Source organism: Cibotium barometz, chromosome 43, assembly GCF_041138505.1.
Source record: "Cibotium barometz isolate CiBa-2024 chromosome 43, ASM4113850v1, whole genome shotgun sequence".
Lineage (NCBI taxonomy): Eukaryota > Viridiplantae > Streptophyta > Polypodiopsida > Cyatheales > Cibotiaceae > Cibotium > Cibotium barometz.
In genome coordinates, this window is record NC_141088.1 from 19,696,251 (window position 1) to 19,720,080 (window position 23,830).

A 23,830-nucleotide genomic window follows, 5' to 3' on the forward strand; every position below is an offset into this window, starting at 1 on the left:
TTATGCTTTTATGCGTGTGGATCTTGGATGGACACTCAAGTAAGTGTTATTATTGCTTTCAAGTAATTCAACATCAAGCCAAGAGGCCTTGTTGTTGAAGTAACTTTGATATAATCTCGTTCTCTATCCGATGGGTAAACAGTACTGGTCAGCCCGGATCTCAAAATATCTCTCTCTCTCTCACTGTTCCTCTATAAAATCACCTCAAGGCTCTGAAAGAATAGCCCAAAAAATAGCGAATAAGAATTAGTTGGATTACCATGCACGAAAATGATAAAGATAGTAATCTTTTCTTAAAACCAGAATTAGTTAGATTACAAAACACTGGAAAGTGGTATTGGTTTCATTTCGCGAATACCGACTAAACTGTGCGGGATCTCCAAATGGCCCGAACACGGACTTTGTTTCTCTTGTGATGATCTAACTTTCTTTAATACTTCTCTTTGACAAATATAGTTATCCACCCCCTCATGGGAAGCCTTTACTAAAAATTAAGGGTCAAGTTGGTATCCAGGCCCTGTTTCGAGCGCCCGTTGTGGCTATATTTACTATGTAAACTCCCATGCGAGTTTCCTTTAGTCTAAACTTCCCACTGTGACCCTCTTATACATTATCGAAAATGGTTAGGTATGGAATATAAATCTCTTACGAATGATGGCACAAAATAGGTATAAAAACTCTAAAATTGGCCAAAAATCGACATCTCTAAAATCACTCAATTTGTGACCAAAATTTAAAGTATTTGCCACTTTTAAAACATTTAATATAGATGCTAAAAACCACCAAGTCAACTGGACCCAAAAATACATACATAGGAGTACGTTACATCCTCTTTTGAACTTGAAAGTATAGAAACATTGGGCAACTATTTCAAATTTTGAGTGTAATGTGCTGACATGTAGTGTAATATTGGCAAATTTACCTCAGTAACAAATACAAGATAGCAAATTTGGATTTTCTATCCCTATAAAATAGCCCAACGCTGTTTGAAGGCCCTTTTAAATTAAAATAGCCAGTGGACTAACATTAGTCTCCATTTTGTTCCCCATTTGTGCATCTTCTTCACCTATATCAAAACTTCCTGGAAACTTCAAATTTGAATCAACATGATCCCTATTTTCAAAACAAGAGACAGATATATATGATAGTTAAGTATGTATTTTAGAATCAATCGATGCATACCATAAGACTGCGATTTTGCTTCGTACTGTATCTTGAAGTTTCTAAACACACTCATTTTAGATACTCCTTGGATTTAAATTATGATAAATGAACTTACTCAAGAGCTTACATTGGCAAGTTAATTCGGCAACTCCACTAGTTCGGAAACATCGATGATATTATTTAGAAGATGAAATTATTTAGAAGATGATATTATATAGTAAGGCATTGTTCCTTGTCACAGCTAGGAGAGGGTGGTCCTGACGCTAGCAGTGAGGAGGTCCACCTCTTTCTTCTCGATGCCGAAGGCCGTTTCGAGCACCTGGTCGGGGAGGGGCGGATTGGCCGCGAAGAGGGCGGCGGCGAGCTGCGAGGTGCCCGGGTTCTGGCTGTTAAGGGCGGAGATGGCCAGGGCGGGCTGGTGCATGTCGGGGTTGAGCTGGAAGTGCACTAGGCCACGGGGGAAGACGAAGAGATCGCCTGGGGAGAGGTTCTGCTGGAAGAGGGAGTTGTTGGTGGAGACGAAACCCACCTGGAGCATGCCCTGGGCCAGGAAGAGCACCTCGGTGGCGCGGGGATGCACGTGGGGAGGGTTAAGGCCCTTGGGCTGAAAGTCGATGCGCGCGATGGACAGGCCCTGCGTGTTGAGGCCCGGGAAGTTGGTCGCGAAGGCCAGGTTAACGGCGGAGCCCAGTCCTTTGACCAGGGGTGCCGCGTTACGAAGCAGCGTTGACGTGAAGTCCGAGGGCTGCACGCGGTTGGACGGCTTGCAGGTCAGCCCGTTGAGGGTGAGTGGGCCGCCGTCCGCCACGCAGAAGTCCTGCAGAGGGTCTTCATCGGCGGCACTCACCTCGACTATGAGCAGCGGCGGCGCAGAGGAGGCCAACAGCATCAGCGCGGCCAGAAGCAAGTAGCTGACTGCCATGACTGAGCGACTAGCAAAGAGTACATATTGAAAAGAAGGCACTCGTCGCTGCAATTTATGAACGGCGCCCGAGTTCAAAGATTCTACTATCTGCCACGCCACAAGGACGGGTGAACGCTATCTGAAAGCAACTGGAGTTACGGCAGCGCTGCCATAAGATGAAAAACCCGTGATCTAAGTTTGAACACAAATGCCATCAATCCCCCATGAAATCTTAGGGTCATTAGGATACTTTCACTCTTCTACAAAGCACCAATTTGGGGTCCCTACAGGCTACAAATATATATATGGCTGGAGCCTTCCTTTACTCTTGTGGAAGAAAATATTTGAAGCACCATAGATCTAAACATATTAGTAGGAACTTGTATGAAACCATACCATACTTGTGTGAAGTTCATGATCCGCACACACGATAACTAGGAGGTGGATTGCACTACTTCATTGTAAACTATACATCTATAAATGCAATCATTTGAACCCAATGATAGTAGTCGAATAGTTAATGTGAGACCCACCCCACCATCACGTCGCGAGCACCTACCAAATTATGTATGTAGATTTCTTCGACTCTCAACCAAGTAGAGCATATGCATTTGTCAAAGGAGGTGGATTGCACGACTTTATTGTAAACTGTATATCTATAAATGTAAACATTTGAACCCAATGATAGTAGTCGATAGTTAATGTGAGACCTACCCCGCCATCACATCACCCACCAATGTTGAATAATAAGACTAGCACATTCTACCTTCTCCACTACACTATATGGGTCTGGGGACCACTGTCCTACCTAAAAACTATAGGACTATCTTTACTCTTGTTTAAGAAAGTGTTTCTACTGACCTGCATCTACATAATCCCTTATGTCAAAATAAAGTCATGCATGATTGTAAGCTAGTGGGGACACAAATCATGCTTGTAGAGCCATATTTAAGTGTGGACACATTGGGCAAGTGAACACAAATCATGTGTTAGTGACTTCATGATGCAACACACTAGATGATCAACTGGGCAAGTGAACACAAATCATGTAGCTTGAGTCTTATAACTATTTTAAGGTTATGAGAAACCCATACTTCAGGCCCAAGGGACGTACGAGTTAAAAGAGAGGACCAGTTTGAAAGGAAGTACAATCTCTCAGCGTAATTTTTCTCATGTGCATGCTTGACAGATAAATGATGCTTTCATTTTCATATATTTATGAGCATAGAAAGACATTTCATTTAATATTTAAAGTATCTTTAAAATCATCAATAGAAGTGCCACGCCACAATCAATCACTACATGCCAACAATCACAACCAAAAAAAACTAAAAATATATAACATTGTGATAAAAAGATAATATTATCCAAAAACCTTCAAATGAACATGCATTTTTGGTCTTTTTTAAATTAAAAAAAACAATTTTGAGGTAAAATACATAATATAAGGATTGCAGGGATATCTATATCTACTCCTTCTTCATGTGTAACATCTCATGTAACTTATTTGCACTCTACCCATGCCTAAACATAAGGGTCATGTAAATACATAAGAACTTAGTACCACTTTTCTACCATCTAGCCACTGCCATGACTGAGAGACTAGCAAAGAGTGAGCAAAGAACTCGTCGCTGCAATTTATGAACGGTGCACGCTCATCGCCCAAGTTCAAAGATTCCACTATCTCCCACGCGACAAGGACTGGAGAACGGGGCAACTCGAGTTCAATTAGGTTCTCCGGTAAGCATCTTACGACACCGCTGTCGTTATGTATGTTGAAATGTGTGAGTGGATTGTATTTACTTGATGTATGAGCCATTTATGTATACATAGAGCTTCGTATGTTCTATTTATTGGAACGTAAAGCTATGCATGCTCTATGTATGCATGCACCATAAACCTATACATGCTCTATGTATCCAGACATAGAACTATGTATGCTCTATATGTATGTATGCATAGAGATCTGCATGCTATATATATATATGCATAAATGGATCATACATACCTCTATGTATGCTCTATGAATGCATACATACAGCATACAGAGCTCTATGTATGCATAAATGGAGCATACATAGCTATATGTAGGCTCATGTATGCATACATAGAGCATGCATAGTTCTTAATGCTGCGTGGATTGAAACAAGTAAGGGTGGTTAATGCTGCTTGGATTGAAACAAGTAAGGGTGGTTAATGCATTCCTTAAATGATGTAAGAACCTACTTTCTTATATGCATCATGAAATAAAAAAGCATGCGTGCGGTGCACGTAAGAGTTGAATGCAAGGAAAGATTTTTAATGGCGAGGCTCTAGCTATAGTGCATAGTGTGTAGGCGTTAGTGTATAGTGCATGAGTGGTGTAGAAAGTTGCGATATTTTTACATAAATCTCTTGGCCCTCCTCTCGAAAAGTAATGTTTTGACTCTTATGCTTGCCCGTCTCACACAATTGACTTGACTTAGACTCTTATGTGTGCCTTTCAATCGCACGCGACTTGGATAATGATGTATACATGAAAGAATTAAAGTGCAAAGGATAAATGATAGCTCTCCACCATGTTTTAAGGTTTTGAGCAACACAACAGGATAATTTTTTATTCCATCCTCCACTTTTTTGGCATCAAGGTATCTCCTCGAAAAAGCGACACAAATGGAAAGCCCAAATACACACACTCACTAGCTTAAGACTAACCAAGTGAAGTTCACTTACCTTTTTCTTAGCGTGGCAGATCTTATATACTCAACCGCCATATTGGAGAAGAGGCAACCACATTGATGCGAGTTATTAGTTGAGAACACCCACCTCTCATTATCATGGTAAGAGTTATCTATGTAGAGCTTGGGGCCCTCAATAGAGAAGAGATCTCTCACACTCTCACATGAGTTATCTATGTAGACCTTGGGACCCTCAATAGAGAAGAGATCTCTCACACTCTCACACATAAAGCAATGAAGGGGGTAATGTGCCCACCCAGTCCCAAAAGATGTATACATGGGAGATGCAAGGAGACAAGGAGAGAAAGAAGGCGCTACATGGTGGCAGTTAGACTTTCAAAGCCTCATATCTCCTCCTCCTTAGGGGTGTACTTTTAGGAAGACGTACATATAACGTGTAATCAAAGGGTATTTAAAAATATCATTTTCTATGAATTTTAATGGTAAAAAATGAACCCTTTTTCTTTATAAATATATGGTTTTTTTTTCAAAATGCCATTTGAAATCCCCTTATGTAGGTAGATGTCTTTAATTTTTTCTCAAAATCTTTGCTTAAAAAACCCCTCCTAATGATCGCACATAGAAGATTTATATATTTTTAAGTGAAGATTTCCTCTTTTTCTTTTCTTGCATCCACACCCACTCACACACACCCACCATACACAATCACACCTCCTGGGAGGAGTTGCATGCTACTTGTGTAGTCATTCATTTATCTTCAGTTCATCATCATTGTTTTTAGTTTTTCACTTTGTGCTCTAACATTGATTTATTGAATTAGAGAAATATGTAAGGTTGTGATTCTTGATTTTGTAAAGTCTAATTCAGTGTTGTAATGATAACCGTGTGGCATAATACCCTACCCCAAAGGAAACACACCTGCACATGCATTTAGATTAGTTCATTTCATGAAAAATACACAGAACAACAAAAAACCATAAAACACACAGAAAATAGAGAAAAAAAACCCAAAAAAAATTAAAAAAGAGACACTGTTGAAAGAAAGATGAGTGTGAAAGGGTAAAACAACAAACTTAACATCTATGTAAGGAATCTTCGTTGGAACATGGAGCCACACTTCCCTTCCCCTCCAAAAGCCGAAATTGTGTCTCGCAAACATTCTTGACTACAAGGAGATATCTTTTGGAGGAGGTTGACCATATGCATTTGCGGTCTTGGAAAGTGGTGGTGGTAGTTATTGCTTGCCTTCTATATGAAGTTAATGAGAGTGAGTTCTCCTTGTGTGCTCCCCTACCACAACAAAACGCAGGATGGGAATTGAGAAATTCCTAACCCCATACCTCCACAAAAACCCTTGCTTTGACTTTGATAATTTTTCATCTACGAGGATTTCATAGAACCACCAATGGCTATGAAACCGACCCATCAATAATGAATTTTACTTAGGTAACGATGGTCTTGATCTATCTCCATCTTTTCAATAACAACAACCCCACTCTCATGTGGAAAAATGGTGACCTTTAACATTGATGAGTCTCCCTGCAACTCGATCGAAGGAATCCCACCGAACCTCAATGTCCATTGATGGGTAGTGTATTGGCTGTTGAAAAATAGGTAGAGGGAGAGGAGACACACATATAGGAGCAAACCCTAATGTATATTGCAAACCCTAACCATAGAGGGAAGCCATCTCCCTTCTCACACAATGCATAAAGCTATAATCCATAATACACACAACACACTATAAGTTGTGTCCACACACATCTAACCCTAGCTAATGTCCACACAGTATGACCAGCTGGACGTGGTCATTTATGTCTCACACATGCTGCTACCTAACATGCCAGCACATAGCATAGCTGGCACACACTGACATCGAGCTTGAATCTCAACAGCCCCTCTCAAGCTCATGATGTACTGCCATAGATGAAGATGTAGATGAGCTTGGGATATCAAAGCTCTCAACACTCCCCCTCAAGCTCATCCCATGTACTCCCAACATAGTACGGAAGTACTCAAACTTCTCCCTGCTAAGTGGCTTTGTAAAGATGTCTGCCACCTGCTCATCAGTCTTCACATACTGTAGATCAACTGTACCATCCAGCACCTTCTCTCTGACAAAGTGATAATGGACCTCTATGTGTTTGGTCCTCGCATGAAATACTAGATTCTTGGCCAACTGTATACTGCTCATGTTGTCACAATGAATGACAACTTTGCCATCAATAGGCTCACCCAAATCTGCCAAGAGACTCTTTAACCAAATTCCTTCACAAGTAGCAATGGCTGCACCCCTGTATTCAGCCTTTGTACTGGATAAAGCAACTGCAGGTTGCTTCTTGCTATTCCAACTCACCACGGCACTTCGAAGTGTAAAGGCATAACCACTAATAGACCTCCTGTCATATGAGCTACCTACCCAATCAACATCTGTGTAGCCATGTATATCCAAGCCTTTACCATTCTCATATAGAAGACCATAATGTGCAGTGGTCTTTACATATCGCATGATGCTTCTCACTGCATCCAAATGAGGTTTTCTGGGGCTCTGCATAAACTGGCTTACTAGCCCCACAACATAACTCAAATTCGGGCGTGTGATAGTCATGTAAATGAGACTACCAACCATCTTTCTGTACATAGATGGATCATCCAACTCCTCACCAAAATCAGCCCGCAACTTTACATTCTACTCCAAAGGTGTACTCATAGGCTTACACCCTGTCATGCCATATTTTGCCAACATATCCAATGCATATTGGCGTTGCACTAACCATGTACCTGCATGGTCTTTGATCACTTCAATTCCAAGAAAGTATCTCAACTCACCCAAGTCTTTCATGTCAAATTGCCCACTCAATGCTTTCTTGACATGCATCACATCTGTACCATGATCACCATTAGGACTTGTTTGGGGTCTTCTTGGGCCCTTTTATTTGGACACTTAGTGAAATGCTTAAAATGCTAATCAAGCTTTGACCAAGCTAGTGGCCTAGGCCTGAAAATGCATTTTTCCTTTTCTACAAAAAAGAAAATAGGCCAAAAGGTAATCTAATCATTAGATCTTCTGTCCTTGGGAAGGAATATGGACCTAACTGCCTTTTTGTCTTGTAGTGAAGTACCTTTCACAAAGAATGTTTGAAAATTTTCGTCACTTTGTTCCCTCCCTTTTTGGAGGTGCTGCAGATCCCACTCTCTCTCTACACTCTCTCTCTAAAATGCGTTTAGGGTGTTTTACTTGGGTAAGGGCTTCTTTTTCTCTCTCTAGGAGCCATGGCCTGCAGATCTGGACCTCCTACTCCATCATCCTTTCCACCAGGTCTCATGGAAGAGCTCACCATCCCCTCTTGTGAAGGTATAGATCTACACATCCTTGCAAGCTGAAGCTCTCCATCTCCATCACTAGCAAGCTCTCCATATCTATCATCCTCTCCACACCAGCTCTCATGGAAGAGCTCACCATCCCCTCCTGTGAAGGTACAGATCTACACATCCTTGCAAGCTGAAGCTCTCCATCTCCATCACTAGCAAGCTCTCCATATCTATCTCCTCAAGGCCTCCATTTCCATCTCTATATCCATCTGCATCTCCTCGACCTCCACCTCCATCACCACCTCCATCTTCATCTCCTCCATCACCATCCACATTTCCATCCTCCACCTCCATCCTCCATCTCCATCATCTCCATCACCATCCACATTTCCATCTCTATATCCATCTACATCTCCATCTCCATCACCATCCACATTTCCATCTCTGTATCCATCTACATCTCCATCTCCATTTGCTAGGTACAATGGCTCTACGGGACATCACCATCTCCATCTTCATCTCCTCCATCACCATCCACATTTCCATCCTCCACCTCCATCCTCCATCTCCATCATCTCCATCACCATCCACATTTCCATCTCTGTATCCATCTACATCTCCATCTCCATTTGCTAGGTACAATGGCTCTACGGGACATCACCATCTCCATCTTCATCTCCTCCATCACCATCCACATTTCCATCCTCCACCTCCATCCTCCATCTCCATCATCTCCATCACCATCCACATTTCCATCTCTGTATCCATCTACATCTACATCTCCATCTCCATCACCATCCACATTTCCATCTCTGTATACATCTACATCTCCATCTCCATTTGCTAGGTACAATGGCTCTACGGGACATCACCAACAAGCAATCAAAGTTTCGCTTGCACGTGGACTTAGACGAGGAGTATGCCACAATGCAAAGTAATCGAACGAAGGGATGTATTCTTGCTGAGGTGCTACAACTTCAAGGTGCAAAAGCCATTGATCTTTGGACTGATGGAAGCATTTATCCCCTTGATCCACAGACTGGTGCACCTCCCCCTTTTCGTAATATCACGCAGGTCGTACGCTTCTTGGGTGATGGTTATAACGGTTTCTTAGGGTACTGTCAGAGGCTCTATTCTTTGTACTTGCAGGAACTCTCAAATCAAAATCACCTCAGGAAGCTTCTAAAATTATGCAAGGCAGAAAAGGAAGAATGTGCGTCAACTTTCATGGCCACAAAGGAACATATGCTGGCTCGAGTCAAGGATCTAGAGAAGGAGGATGCAGAGTAGAAGATGAAGCTTGATGAAGGTGTGGAAAGCAGGGATCGAGCTATAGAGAACTATCTCCGTCTTTGAAACTCAACTCGGAACCTTCGCCGACGTGTCGATCATTTCACTCACCTCCCCGTGGGATATAATGCAAGGCAGCAAAGCCTCTGAGTCTTCTTTCCAAAGATGGGGGGGGCTCGCAAAAAGCGACGTGTGCGTCAAACAAGGTAATCACAGCTTCAAAACTAGCATTACATTCCTTTTTCATATAGTTATGTCATTGACTCTGAACTATGTGATGTCCAGGGAATGTGCTAAAGCAATATTAGGTTGTTCCAATACTGAGGAGTCTATCCTTGAGCACATTATTCCAGAGCAGAAAGTAATCAATATGATAACCAATCCAGTAAATGGTGTGTTGCGTGACAGGATTCAAAAGTATTTTCTCAAGGAATTCGAGCAGATTGTCAGTCCCGTTGACATGCTCACTGTGTGCGACACAGCAGGTATCAGTGATAAGGGATACAGGGCTTTGTATACTTGCATCACAGCACGTCTACGAGGCAAAGGAATGACACGATCTATACTTCCAACACCATACAGTATAGTTATGGCAAGGAAGTCAGCAAACAACAATATTGCCGACTTGCTAGGCGGCTACAGATGGGTGGATGGTAGCATGCCAATGTCAAATTCAAAAGATTTTGCTTACAACAAGTTTAACAATGTTTACGTCGAGGTGGAGGCGCTTCAACGAGCTATGATTCAGTTTTATGATATGACATTAGAGGAGACGGATGGAAAGGCTATATTTGTTCTCAAATTGGATGAATGTCAGGTTGTAAAGGGCCAAAGGGTGGAACGTACAAGTATGACACTCATGAGCAGGGCATTGAAGCGAAAGAGCTTAGACGACGAAGATGAAAGGTGATGCGGAGAATAACTTGCACACAAAGCGACGCAAGCAAGATTACTTTGGAGTGCAGTCTGAGAAGAACATATGGTGGCAGGCGGCATGGACCCTTCCGCACGAGGACCATGACAGTCTGAGGTGGTACTTCACCCGTACAGGTATTCAAGGAGTGATACACAGGCAATCAAATGGTGAAGTCTTGCATGTGCCTGGCACTGGTCACTTTGAAATAGAGTGGCACCTTGGTGGTGATCTCAAGACCCTCAAATGCATGTTGGGAACTAAAAGCGGTGCTAACACTTTGTTTCCATGCATCTTTTGTTGTCATCCAAGGATGCCAAGTGTCGCAGTGGGGAAGGCCAAACAAGCAACCAAGGTGAAAGGTCGTAAGCAGGTGTCAGGCTAAAATCTGAGAGGGTTTTTTGGTCAGTGTACATATGGTGCGTGTGGTGTGTGAATAAACTTTGCCCTGAATGCCCTGGCAAGTGTACAGGCCGAGTGATTTTGTTGTGAGCTGGTATTTGCACGTGTTTGTTCCGGAGAAAATGCTGGAGATCTGAAGTTTTTATGGCAATAATGTGGTGTGCCGGTGGTTGCTGAAAGCAGAGCATCGAGACTGAGAATTGACGGATTCAGTATGATAATGATGTTGATGACGAGGATGTAGGCAACTCTCGCATTTATTGGAAGATTCGGTGCGGTGTGATGATCTGAATGTAAGGAGAAGAGGGGGCCCTTGTAGCATTGTATGGTTGGGAGGCTTTTAAATGAAAAATAAAAAATATATGTCAGATGGCCAATTTGTAAAAAACACGTGGAATAGCAAGAAGGCTGCCAGCTTGTATTCCAGAAGCTTGTGGAGAGCTGGTGAAAGTGTCGAAGGCGTAAATGAAGGAGGCGACCGTCCTGACCTTAGAGGGAGCCTCGTCATTCTCTGCAGAGCGCTGACTGGGGGCAGCGGACAGAGAAGGCCGTCGGTGTTGTTTTCGGGGGGGCTCTTGAGGAGCTGCAGGCGTGAGAAAGTGTGGTCGCCTTGGCTCAGAAGTAAAAGCTGCAGAAGGTAGAGGCCGCCTGGGAGCCGGGTGCAGTAGAGACGGGGACGTCTGGGCTCAGGCGACTGTGAGCCGCCTTGTTGTGTGAAAGCTGCGTGAGGAGCTGCAGGCGTGAGAAGGGGGAATCGCCACCCTTGTAAGTGGGCTGTAAACCACCTTGTTGTGTGAAGAGCCGGCGGCTGTGAAAAGAGGCTGGGCGCAACTTGTAGGAAAGGAACGTGGAGACTGTTGCCACCGCAGTGCTGATGGTGGAAGCGCTGATGTGTGCGCTGAGGGTAGCCACAGGATGGAGCCGCCTGGAGCAGCTGGCGACAGAGAGGTTAATGAAGTGCAGCTGGTAGGCGGGTATCATTACTACAGAGGTGGTGGGGCCTCCAGAGGGGTGCGAAGAAGTGAGAATGGTGGCCGTCTAGTGCTGGAGGTTACTAGACAGTAACAGGCACAGAGAGTGTGAGAGACTTTGTTGGGTAGCTGTGCAAAGCCAGAGGCAAAGAGAGAGAGAATCTGGTGATTGGCGCAGCAAAAGAGCAACAGAGAGAGTGCTGCAGGCAGGCACCATGGAGCTGCTCTGGAATGGAAGGCAGCTGCAGGTAACTGTATGAGAAGGGAGCCGTGAGGGCTACTCGGAACAGGGTACATGAGATGTGGCTTGGGCTAGATATCTGAGGATGCTGCGGTGAGCAGTGGGTTCGTGGTGAAGAGGTTTTGCAGAGGCTCTGGTGGTTGGTGAAACTGCTGGTCACGACATACAGAGAGTGGGAGCTGCTGAGTGAAGGTTAGCTGGTGTGGGCGCCTTCTGGTGAGAGTAGCTGGTCTTGTGTGGGCGGTGATTGCAGGCAGTGTGTGGATGCTGACCGGAGAGGGAGCCTTGAGTTTTTGTGTGGATTGGATGCAGAAGTGGTGCTGATGTGTGGGCTGGAGACAGTGGGGCTCGCCTACGACAATTAGCAGGTAGCAGCAGACAGAGAGTAGCCAGGCTACAGAGAAAGTGAAGAAGGGTTGCTTGTGTGGGCGCCCTCTGGAGAGTACAGAGACTGGGAGACAGAGGCTTGGTCGTCAGACGCAAGGGTGTATTCCCTTGGCAGTAAATCCTGGCCAGAGTCCTGGTCTTTGGTGTATTTGCTGTGTTTATACAGTGTGTATGGTGTTGTGTGTTTGCTGAATATAATCATCTGTCCTTCGTGGTTCTGAGCTGTTTTATGGTGTGGGTGGGTGGTGAATGTTGAGAGAGTGTTCCAGCCGGTGGCTGGTGGTGCCCGTTCGTGGTAGTTTTTCCAAGTTTGGGAGGTGGAAGAGCTATAGAGGCAGGTTCTTTCTTCTTTTTTTCACCTCACATCCTTCTGGTGCCCCCACTGAGGATTACTTAGGATTGCCCCCAGCGAGGAGTTGCTCAGGCATTGTGTGACTGAGGAGTGGCTCAGTTGACTGAGGATAGCTCAGGGATTTCTCTTACGAGGGTGTATGCCCCAGAGTGAGAGATTGAAGGAAGGTGTTTTTGGGTTTTTGCTTGGAATGGAAGTGAAGTTTTGGGGGTTAAGATGATGTCTTACCCAGAGTTTTATGGTGGTCCGAATGAGGATGTGGCAGAGTTCTTGGAAAGGATGGAGGTTGCATGTATAAGCAACCACATCAGTGAGCAGACACAGGTGTTGCGGCTGTTGAGCATCTGTTTGAAAGGGGATGCAAGGACCTGGTACAGGGCTTATGAGGAGTCGTTGAGGGATGCTGTTCCACGCATTGAGATGACTGAGGATGGACTGAAGACAGCACTCAGCAACAGGTTCAAGAAGGTGGAAGACCCCGACAAGGTTTGGCATGAGGTGCAAGCTCTGACACAAGGTGAGTTTGAATCAATAGATGATTACATGAAGAAATTTTCTTTACTATGGGAGACTCTATGCAGGGCTTTGGGGGAAAACCAGGTGCTGCCTGATATGATGAAGAAGAACAAGTTTGTAGCTGGGCTTAAGAGGAGTATTCGCTGGAAAGTGGAATTGAAGAAGCCCAGGTCTTTTGAGGATGCGGTGGAGATTGCTAAGTCAAAAGATTGGAAACTGCAGCGAATGAATCAGTTGGGGATGATTCCAGTTGTAGCACAGCCGGAGATTCGGAGAGTGGAGGCTACACCCATGAGTGCAGTGATGGAGAGGATGAAGCCTACTGAAGCTCAAGCTATGCAGAGAATGCCTCAAGCTAGTCAGGGAGTACCTATGGTTTCTGCAGGTTCTGATGAGGGATTGCGGCAGGATATGAAGCAGATGGTTGATCTTATGAAGAATTTGAGCTTAAATTTAATGGGAAGTACAGGTGGTGGACGTGGTAGAGGCCGAGGTAATTATGAAGGGGGAGATGGACAAGCAGGATATGGACGTGGACGTGGTAGGGGTCGTCATTTCATTCCTACATGCTGGAACTGTGGTGAGCTTGGTCATCTGAGTACAGATTGTGATAAGCCTCAGCGTATGGGTGGTGATATGTACCCACTACCTTCACAGCTACCTGACAGGTCGAATGATTATGGTATTGATATCAGGGATCAAGCAGGTCCGAGTGGAATCACAGCTGAAGAGAAGGGTAAAACTAAGGTGATAGATGTGGTCACCCTTGAGAGGACGAAAGAGGCAGAAGCAGATGTGATGCCTTTGGGAAAACGGATGCCACAGGAAAGGGAAAGCAAGGATGCTGCAGGACCCAGCAAGAAGAAAGGAAAAGTAAAGGAAGGAGAGGATGTGAAGGTCAAGCAGAAGAGGAAGCCTCGTAGGAAGTTTCAGGTAACTGATTTTCCACTAGGGGGTGGGCAGGATAGTTATAGCTTGCAGGAGGACATGGCTGGAAGGAAGGCTAACATTACTTTTGGGCAATTGATAGAGTTAGCTCCCAATTTGAAGCGTCAGTGGAAAAGACTTGTGAATCCGAGAGAGAAGGAGCCGGCCAAAGGGATAGTGACTGTTCTATCTGTTCAGGAGTTACCTGACATATGTCCTGTGGTGAATGTTTGGTATAAAGGAAAGAATCTGGGAGAGGCATACATAGATGGTGGAGCACAGATTTGTGTGATCACATTAACTGCTGTGGAGAGGCTTGGTCTTGATTTTACTGAAGCGTCTGGATTCCGAATTCGACTGGCTAATCATCAGAAAGTCAAATGCTTAGGTATGGTAAAGGAATTAGAATTGGAAGCTTTTGATGTGAAGGTGCTTGTGGATTGTCATGTTATGCCTGCAGGAATGGGTGCATTCCCCATTATTCTGGGAAGACCATGGCTGAGAGCGGTGAAGGCTGTTCAGGATTGGAGGAAAGGGGTTATTACTCTGTATGACAGGAGAGGAGATAAGAAGCAATTTAATATGGAAAACCAGAAGCCTGTCAGTGATGAAGAGGAGAGTGAAGCTGATTCGAGTGATGATACGACCAGTACCACTACTAGTGAGGGAACAGAGGATACTTCATCGAGTGAGGAGGATGCAGAGATGGATGCTGTGATTATTGATGAGGAAGTGCTTGGTGATGAGGTTGCTGAACAGGAAAAAGCCATACATGAAGAATGCGAGGAGGTACAAATGAATCCTGAGCAAAGGTATGCATGTGATGTGAAAGAGCTTGCTTTTAAGTCTTTGGATAATAAGCCTGTGTGGGATGAATGCATCCATTGCTTTCTCCCATACATGCTTTCCAATAGCTTCTGTATAGCATGTAGGTTCCACATGCTTCACCAAAGATGTCATATATGCATAATGCATAGCAAAATCACGGTATGTCAACCTGTCACAACTGGATATTTGACCCTTTGGGATCTCTGCAATGCATGCGGATCACTCTAAACACCTGCCACTCTAGCATGTGGTGGCACATATCTATCCTGCCTAGCACCAGGTGTGCGTAAAACGGGTATACCAAGTTCCTCATCCAAACTCTCTGAACTTGATGACTCATAACCTGTTATTCCAATGCCTTCAACCTTCTTCTTTCCTTTGTCCACAGCACTACTCCCAGTGCTCAAACTCTCATGCCTCAAACGTCCTGACCATGGACGTACAGTACTACTCTCAGCCTCTCTTGCTGGCCCAGACATAGAAGTAGAACTAGAACTTGCTTGTGGCAAGTTCACATGCACATCAGCTTCAAGTGACTCAATGACACCCTCATCCTTTGCTTTGTACCAACTAGCAAGCTCATCAAACACCACATCTCGTGAGATAACCACTTGTCTAGTTTGTGGATTGTAACATTTGTATGCCTTACGATCCTGTGCATATCCAACAAATACACACTTTTCTGCCTTAGGATCCAACTTCCTTCTTCTTTCATCAGGCACATGTACATAAGCTATGCATCCAAAAACTTTGAGGTGTCCAATGTCTGGCCTAAAACCTGTGAGCCGCATCTCTAGCGTACTTCCATGTATGGCTGCTCTATAGGTGTTTTATTCAGTATATACACCGCGGTAGCACAAGCTTCTGCCCAATAATAATCTGGCATCCTCTTTTCATTGAGCATTGCCCTAGCCACTTCACATATGACTCTATTCTTTCTCTCAGCCACACCATTTTGCTGAGGTGTATACCTGCAAGTCAATTGTCTTCTTATTCCATGCTTTCTCAAGAAATGCGCAAAAGCATTTGAGGTGTATTCACCACCTCCATATGTCCTCAAACACTTAATCCAAGAACCATATTGCTTTCCTACAAAAGCTTTGAAATCCATAAACTTTTCCAACACTTCACTTTTGTCTCTGAGAAAGCATATCCATGTCATTCTGTTGAAATCATCAATGAATGTCACATAATATAAACTGCCTTTGATAGATGGGTTTTGTGCAGGACCCCATACATCATTATGTACTCTCTCAAGTGGCCTGCTACTCATGTTGCCTTCTCTAGGAAACCGCAACCTCGCCTACTTTCCAAACTGACAGGCTTCACAAACATGCATATTCCCATCATATTTGAATCTAGGCAGCCCACTAACAATGCCTCTTGCCTGCATGTTCTTTAACCTTTGTATATTGACATGTCCAACCCTCTTATGCCACATATCAATGTCCTGTACCACATTTCTGCTTTTAGAGAACATGGCTGATTTTAACTCAGGAATCCCAGTATCCAGCTTAAACAACCTGCCTTCTTTCTTGCCTTTAGCAATGACTCTACATCCATGTTTGAAATCCTCAACGAAGCAACCATGCTCGTTGAAACGAACCTATAATCCCTGTTCCACCATTTGACCAACTGAGGCCAAGCTTTTTGACCAACTGAGGCCAAGCTTTTTGTAATCGAAGGCACATACAATACATCTGACATAGATTTTGTTTAACCATTGTGCATAACCAATGGTACACTTCCAACATGTGTAATGGCATGCTGAGTATATCTCCTGTCTCCACATAGCCTTTCACATCCGTAGGCTTCATATGCTCAAATCATTCACCATGACAAGTCATATGGTTTGATGCTCCAGAGTCCATATACCAAGTGTCATCATTTTCAGCATTTGTCATCATAGATCCCACAACATGTTTCATGGCAAACAAGTGATTTGCGCTGCCATCATTACTGCTTGATGCATAATTTCCACCATGTTGTGCATAATTTCTACCATAATGTCCACCACGTTGTGCTCTACTCCCTCTCAAATCATTCTGTTTGCGGAAACAATCACGTGCCATATGACCAAATTTTCCACAGTAATGGCATTTCACATCTTGCATAGATGTTTGTTGGCCTTGCCAACGTTCTCTACCACGAGGATTACCTCTGCTTCTCTGAGGTGTATATCCACGACCACCTCTAGCACCATCAGAAGGCTGAAAATTCTATTGTGGTGACATGTCTTGCCATCCACGACCATTACCACGGCCACGTGATGCGAATCTCCCCCTGCCTCTAAATCCTCTTTGAGAATAGAAAGCTTGATTTCTGCCATTATCATCATGGCTAGTAGATGCATCCTGAAAAGAATCACTGAGTTTGATTTCCTCAACAAGCAAGAGTGAAACCAACTCATCAAAACCTGGTAAACCTCCTGTACTCCGAACCGAGATGGATGTATCAAAAGATTTATATTCCTTACCAAGACCACGCAAGGTAATGTCTACCAAATCATCATCAGGCATGGGGGCATTTATTGTTGCCAATGCATCTGCAAACTTCTTTATTTCTTACACATAATCATGGATGCTCCTTCTATTTCGCTTCACATTATGTATCTGTTGTCGCAAACTGAGACTCACGAGCACTCGTGTCTGTATCAAACAACTTCACCAATGTATCCCATGCATCCTTGGGATTCTCAGCATCATGTATGTGTATGAGCATAGCATCCGAAATACATATAGACAGATAATGCAACACTTTAAATGCTCTTTCTGACCATTGCTTATGAGCTATAACCTGCTCTGCTGTGTAGGTTTTTGGGATAGTTCCGGCTCTCGCTCAGCACCTGTAATGAGATTCCAAAAACCTTTAAATCCCTTCAAAAAACTTTTGATCCTGTACTTCCATGCCTGGAAGTTCTTCCTATCCAGCTTTTCACCAACAATCTGTACTGGATTATCCGACATGTTTGTTCAATGCAAATACACCTTCCGCACAATTCCAAATCTATAAACGAGCCTTCCTCAGCTCAACCACACTCCAATGAGTGTTCCAGATGCTCCAAAGTAGTCAACAATCTTCAATTTTGATGTAGAAAATCAACCTGTATGCATCCAAAATGAACTGGCTCACATAGTCCAAGATACCCTGCTTTGATGCGCTTCCCAAGGCTCCAAATTGCAATGTAGTGGTTCAATAAAGTGTGCATAACTTGCATTGACACCTAAACAACCTGAATGTTGAGTATCAGCACCAACCAACATGTGCACATATCAATTTTATCAAACCCCTTTCTCTGTTCTGAGAAAAACCAGAAAAACCAGTAGTAATTTTGCTCTAATTTCTTCAATCCTTGTCCAAATTGAGCAACCAGGCATTCATTAGCTTAGCAATGATGTAACCTGACTCCATGTAAAAGGAATTAGTCCAATTGTTTAAGACCAGTGAGTAATTGATCGATTAATCACACTCTGTTTCTCTATAACCAGTAGAGAAGATAGCCTGTTTAATCAGCTCATTTCCAGCTCAATTGATGATAATTGCTCAATCCAATCATGTAGCCTCCTTCTCAAGTGTATGTAGTAGCCAATTGCTAAACCAATTTTGAAATTAATCAAGCACAAGAGGTGATTTTGGTCCTCCACTTTGTAAAATAGTGTGAAATATGCTTTGTTTCTCTGTCCAGCCTGCGTCGTCTACTCCTGAGGGATTTGGGAGTGATTATAGTGTTAATTGAAGATGGAATTAAGTCCCCAACACACCTAGGCATGTGTGCAATCCATCAATGCTTTGATTTTTGCCAAAAACTTGCTCCAAATGCATCAAAATTTGGCTTCCTTTTCTCTGTTTTGTGAGAGCTCAAAAACCAGTAAATTTCACTCATTGAAATGCATCCAAATTGCTCCGAAATCAGTGTAGGGCTTGCATTTGAGTTGCCAATACATTCCTCCTTGTGAGATACATGTGTCTTTGCCAGATTTACATCTATTTCCACCATACATCACCACTTCCAAGCTTCAATGGAAAGCTTTCAAAAACCAAAATTTTTCTTTGCTTTGGGTTGCCCTAATTTGCTTTGTTTTTGCCTGAATCACCTGCAATCCGCTCAAGGATGTTTAGAATACCTTACCCGGTAGGCCAAGCTCTCAGATCTGTGTGCTCCAAGCTTTACAGCATCAATGGCAAGCTTCACAACTTTTCTTCACAGCTTCTTCTCCCTCTTCTCTCACTCACTCATAAACCCTAATAGATAGCACAAGGCTCTGATACCATATTGAAAAAATAGGTAGAGGGAGAGGAGACACACACACAGGAGCAAACCCTAATGTATATTGTAAACCCTAACCATAGAGGGAAGCCATCTCCCTTCTCACATAATGCATAAAACCATAATCCATAATACACACAACACACTATGAGTTGTGTCCACACACATCTAACCCTAGCTAATGTCCACACACTATGACCAGCTGGACGCGGTCATTTATGTCTCACATGTTCCTACCTAACATGCCAACACATAGCATAGCTGGCTCACACTGACATCGAGCTTGAATCTCAACAGCTTCGACAACAGAAAAGAAAGCGTCAGTCCCTAGAAACCTTGGCAACCCTAAGTGGAGCAAGAAAACGACGTGTACGAGCAACAAGGTAACTTCTATTCTTGCCATTGTTTTGCAGGCCATTCTGTTTTGTGACACATATTGATGTTATTTTGTATTTATGTTCCATGTAGAGATATTGCTGGGGGGATATGATGGGATATGAAGGTGGTGCTGAGGAATGTAGAGCAGGCATATTGAAACATGTTGTTAAGTTATCAGATATATCAAAGCTGCTAGAAGATCCCACATGCAAAATAGCTAAGCAAATCCAAAACAAAATTTCTGGAGAGCTGCAAAATATGGTAAGCCCCATACAGATTATGGATGCATGTGATAGTGCTGGTGTCAGTAGGAATGGATATGAAGCCATTTACAGGGTGTTTACACTAGGTCATCGTGCTAAAGGACTTCTTCGACCCATGCTACCAACTCCATACAGTGTAACCATGGCAAGAAAAAGTGCAAACTCAGACATTGCAAACATGTTAGGTGGCTACCGTCATGTGGAGGATGCTCTGCATGTATGTACTACAAAGGTATTTAAATACAACAAGTACAACAATGTCTTTATTGATTTAAGGACCCTTCAAAGAGCTATGATTTCTTATTATGGTCTAAGCATTGAGGAGTGCCAAGGTTAGGCTATGTTTGTGTTAAAGCTTGATGAGTGTACGAAAATTAGAAAGAGTCAGCCTAACACTTATGAACAGGGCTATCAAAGGAAATCTAGAACAGGATGATAATCTTCTTGGCTGTAGTGCACAAGCCTCAAATTCCAACACGGGAAGGCAATCTCAGGGAAAAGATTACTATGGAGTGCAATCAGAAAAGAATATATGGTGGTTGTCAGCATTTGAGCTTCCACAGGAGACGAATGATACATTGCGATGGTACCTTACCCGAACAGGCATCCCAAATGTCATATCATTGCAATCAAAAGGAGAGACTTTGCATGTGGAATATGTAGGAACATTTACAGTTGAGTGGCACATGGTAGGGGATTTAAAGACATTGAAGTGTATGCTAGGATGCAAGCTAGGAGCAAATACTTTTTTTCCATGTATTTATTACTGCCATTCAAAATCAGAGTATATTGAACGCGGCAAAGCTTCAGGCAAGGTTGCAACCACCAAGACAACCAAATCTCATGCAAAGGGCAAGAAAAATGTACAACCACCTTCAATGAGTACAAGGCAAAACAAAGATCCAAAGAAACCTATTGAATGGGTTAGTGGCATGATGAATTGTAATACCAATTGTCCGCCTAATCGTGATCAAGAAGATATCTCATGGAGCCCTATATTAGAGATTCCACTTTCCCATGTCAGGGATTTCACTGACGTAAACGAGAACATGTGAACATGTTAATAACATATGTTAATAACAAAAAAAAACTTGTGATCACATGTTATATTCACAAAGCTTTCACAAGGGCCTAAAAAAATTATCTTTGTCGGGCATAAAAAATCTTCTTAGATGGCCACTGACCTCCTATTATGTGAAGATGGTAACATGAGAACATGTGAATAGCTTATTCCCATGTGTAGCCAACCTTTTAAGGGGTTCCCAAATGGCAAGTGACCTGTTATTTTGTGAACGGTAACATGAGAACATGTGAATAACTTGTTCACATGTGTTATTATCACAAAAAATCTTGTGATCATGTGAATATTAAATCCTTGTCCCGTGTTCATATTTGCACGCTTCATGCTAGGTTACGCATAATGGACAAATTATTGAAGTTACATATCAATTATGCATGGAATATGGAGCCTGAACATCTTCGCACAACGAATGCATCAGTAAGCGGGAAGATGTCCTTTCAAGCGTGGGGCTTCATGGTGGTGCTGTAAAGTTAACTCAGGATACTAAAAAGTCAAGACCAGGTCAGGATAATCCAAACAAAATATGCATGGGTGGGTCCAAAGCAAGACACCTTCTCTCAAATTACGAGGGGTAGAATAGTCACACAAAATATGAGATATGGAAGGCCATTTGTGAATGCACCACTTATCATGGGAATAATGCAGAGCTTGGTCTCAAGCATGCAAGGCTGTGGGAGTCACTTGATAAAATGATTCAATTGCTAGAAAAGGCTCCACTTGTTGCTGAGGAGATTATACAAACTTAAAGACTGCAATACATACATTTACTCAACAAATGGTTGATGCATGGGGAGAAACACATATCACCCACTATATGGTATTTACCTTTCTATCTATTTACTGATATTCATCGCCAAATAGTAAAATTCTGATATGATCTTTGTTGCAGCACATTATATTTGCCCACGCACAGTTTTTTCTCGACCAATATGGTCCAATGGCAATTTGGAGCACCCAAGGAATGGAGCACTCTCATTATCAAGCTAAGGCAGCATACTTTAAGCACACGCGACATTGTGGAGGTGGTAAGGAAAAAAGCAATGCCTTGCATGAGATGGTTAATTGGTTTTATCGCAGTTTGGGAGGTCGACGTCGACAAAAACCAAAAGGGCAGGTGTCATTACTACGAAAGGTTGTAAAAAATGTCAATCTACAACGAGCAATTGCATGGTGAGCATCAAGTGCCATGCATGGGATGCGTGAGTGGTTCGGTGCGCGTAGGCGTATCAATCAAAAATGGGTTCCATATTAAAAAATTGTAGCCTTTTTTAAGTTAAAGCTTTTTTTTTAATTTCTAGAGATATTTTTTTTATCAATAAGTTTTTTCAAAAACTATATAAACCTGTAAAAGTCAGTTTTAAAAGTACATTTTCACGTTCATTCACTCGTGTAAGTCAATGGATGGCTAGAACTAAGCACACTGCACGCAAAACTGAGAACCCAAACGTACCGTCTGGTGCACACAATTTAATACAGGCAGTCGCTGCGGCACAGGCATTTCAACAAGTGCAAAAACGCATCAAAAAGAAGCATACAAGCATGGACAGAGAGGTAGAGACTCGATAGGAAGATGTACAGCCAGATGTGTTTTCAGGACTGGACAATATTGAGGATGTCTCCAAGTAGCCTGAAGACACCGGCTCATTTAGAGCCACGCGTACACCATTCCCCCGACCTCTCTCAGAGGCTGAGCAGCAGCAGCGTGTGCTTGAAGCAGGGATTTCATAAACGTGTTCACAAATTCGTGATCACGTTAACAAAACGTGTTATTAACATTCTAAAACATGCGATCACAACATATATTCACAAGACTTGATCTCTTACCGGCCAAAACTTACTATTCCTATAAACTCGTCGGGATTCTTTGTTTCTTGGCGGGCCCCGCAGTGAAAGGCATATTTCTTATTAATAAAAGGCACCCGACACCCTCCAGCCAGCTTTTTGGGAAGATTGTCCTTGTTTTGGGGGCGTCACATCTTTCCTTGAAGTGCTTATAGAGCTCCCAGTTGGCTAGGAGCGTCCTCTAGGGAAGAACATCCTTATCTTAGGGACTATTATCTTTCCTTGTTGGCACTCCTAAGGCTACTGAGCCACTAGTCCTCAATTCTTTGAATTGTGGGCAGACTGTGGTTCGTATCTAATACTCGCGGAGATTTAGGGACAAAGTTGGAGTCACTTCAACTTTGCGTTCGAGCAGCGCAGGTAGTCTACCTTATTCTGCTCTATAAATGGTTTGATGGAGCCAAGAGTCCTCCTTAGGGGCTTGTATTGGTTCTTGATATTTGATATAGTCTTTATTAGACAAGGGTCTATTGTCCTATACTAGAGTGTTGGGCAAACATAGATCTTTGATTTGCTTTGTCAATGTTAGAGTCTTAGAGAAGGTCTTTTGTCCTATACTAGAGTATTGGGCAATCATAGATCTTTGATTTGTTTAAAGTATCCTTAATTGGGTACGAAAGACATCCTTCATTGGGGGTGCAATGTGCATTGTATGCATACTGTCAATTACATGTATCTTAATCTTAGAATACACATTTATGCATTCGTCTTGTCTTGTCGTGACGCTAAAAGTCTAGCAAAAATTAATATCTACGGTTCTGTAAGTTGAAAAATAAAACTCCTATAGGCAAAAAACTTTGAGTCATCCTTTGCAGTTAGCATGAATCGTCATGGATGTCTTTCTCTTTTAAAATAAAAACAATAAACAACATATATGACGATCAACATGTATGACGATCTTTTATTTTTGTCAAAATAGATTCAAACTAGTTTTAGATTTTTGCTTGGATACATTTTAGCTTTTCAGTAATCACTTGGTTTTTTAAGGCTTCTATGTTTCTGTGGGGTGATATATGTTTTGTAATATGTGAGTGGCTTTGTTGTTACTTTGTTTGTGTATTCATTATTGTATGCTTGCTTGAATAAGTTATTTGAGATGGAAGAAAACATTGGA

The 23,830-nt window shown here is 42.8% G+C and overlaps 1 pseudogene across 1 annotated transcript; it reads right to left on the reverse strand.

Moving 5' to 3' along the window:
* Positions 1-1,236: 1,236 nt before the first annotated feature.
* LOC147613656 (germin-like protein 8-2 pseudogene) lies at positions 1,237-2,109 on the reverse strand (annotated as a pseudogene). The gene has a single exon (XR_015263251.1). The product of XR_015263251.1 is annotated as a germin-like protein 8-2 pseudogene (transcript).
* Positions 2,110-23,830: the final 21,721 nt, after the last annotated feature.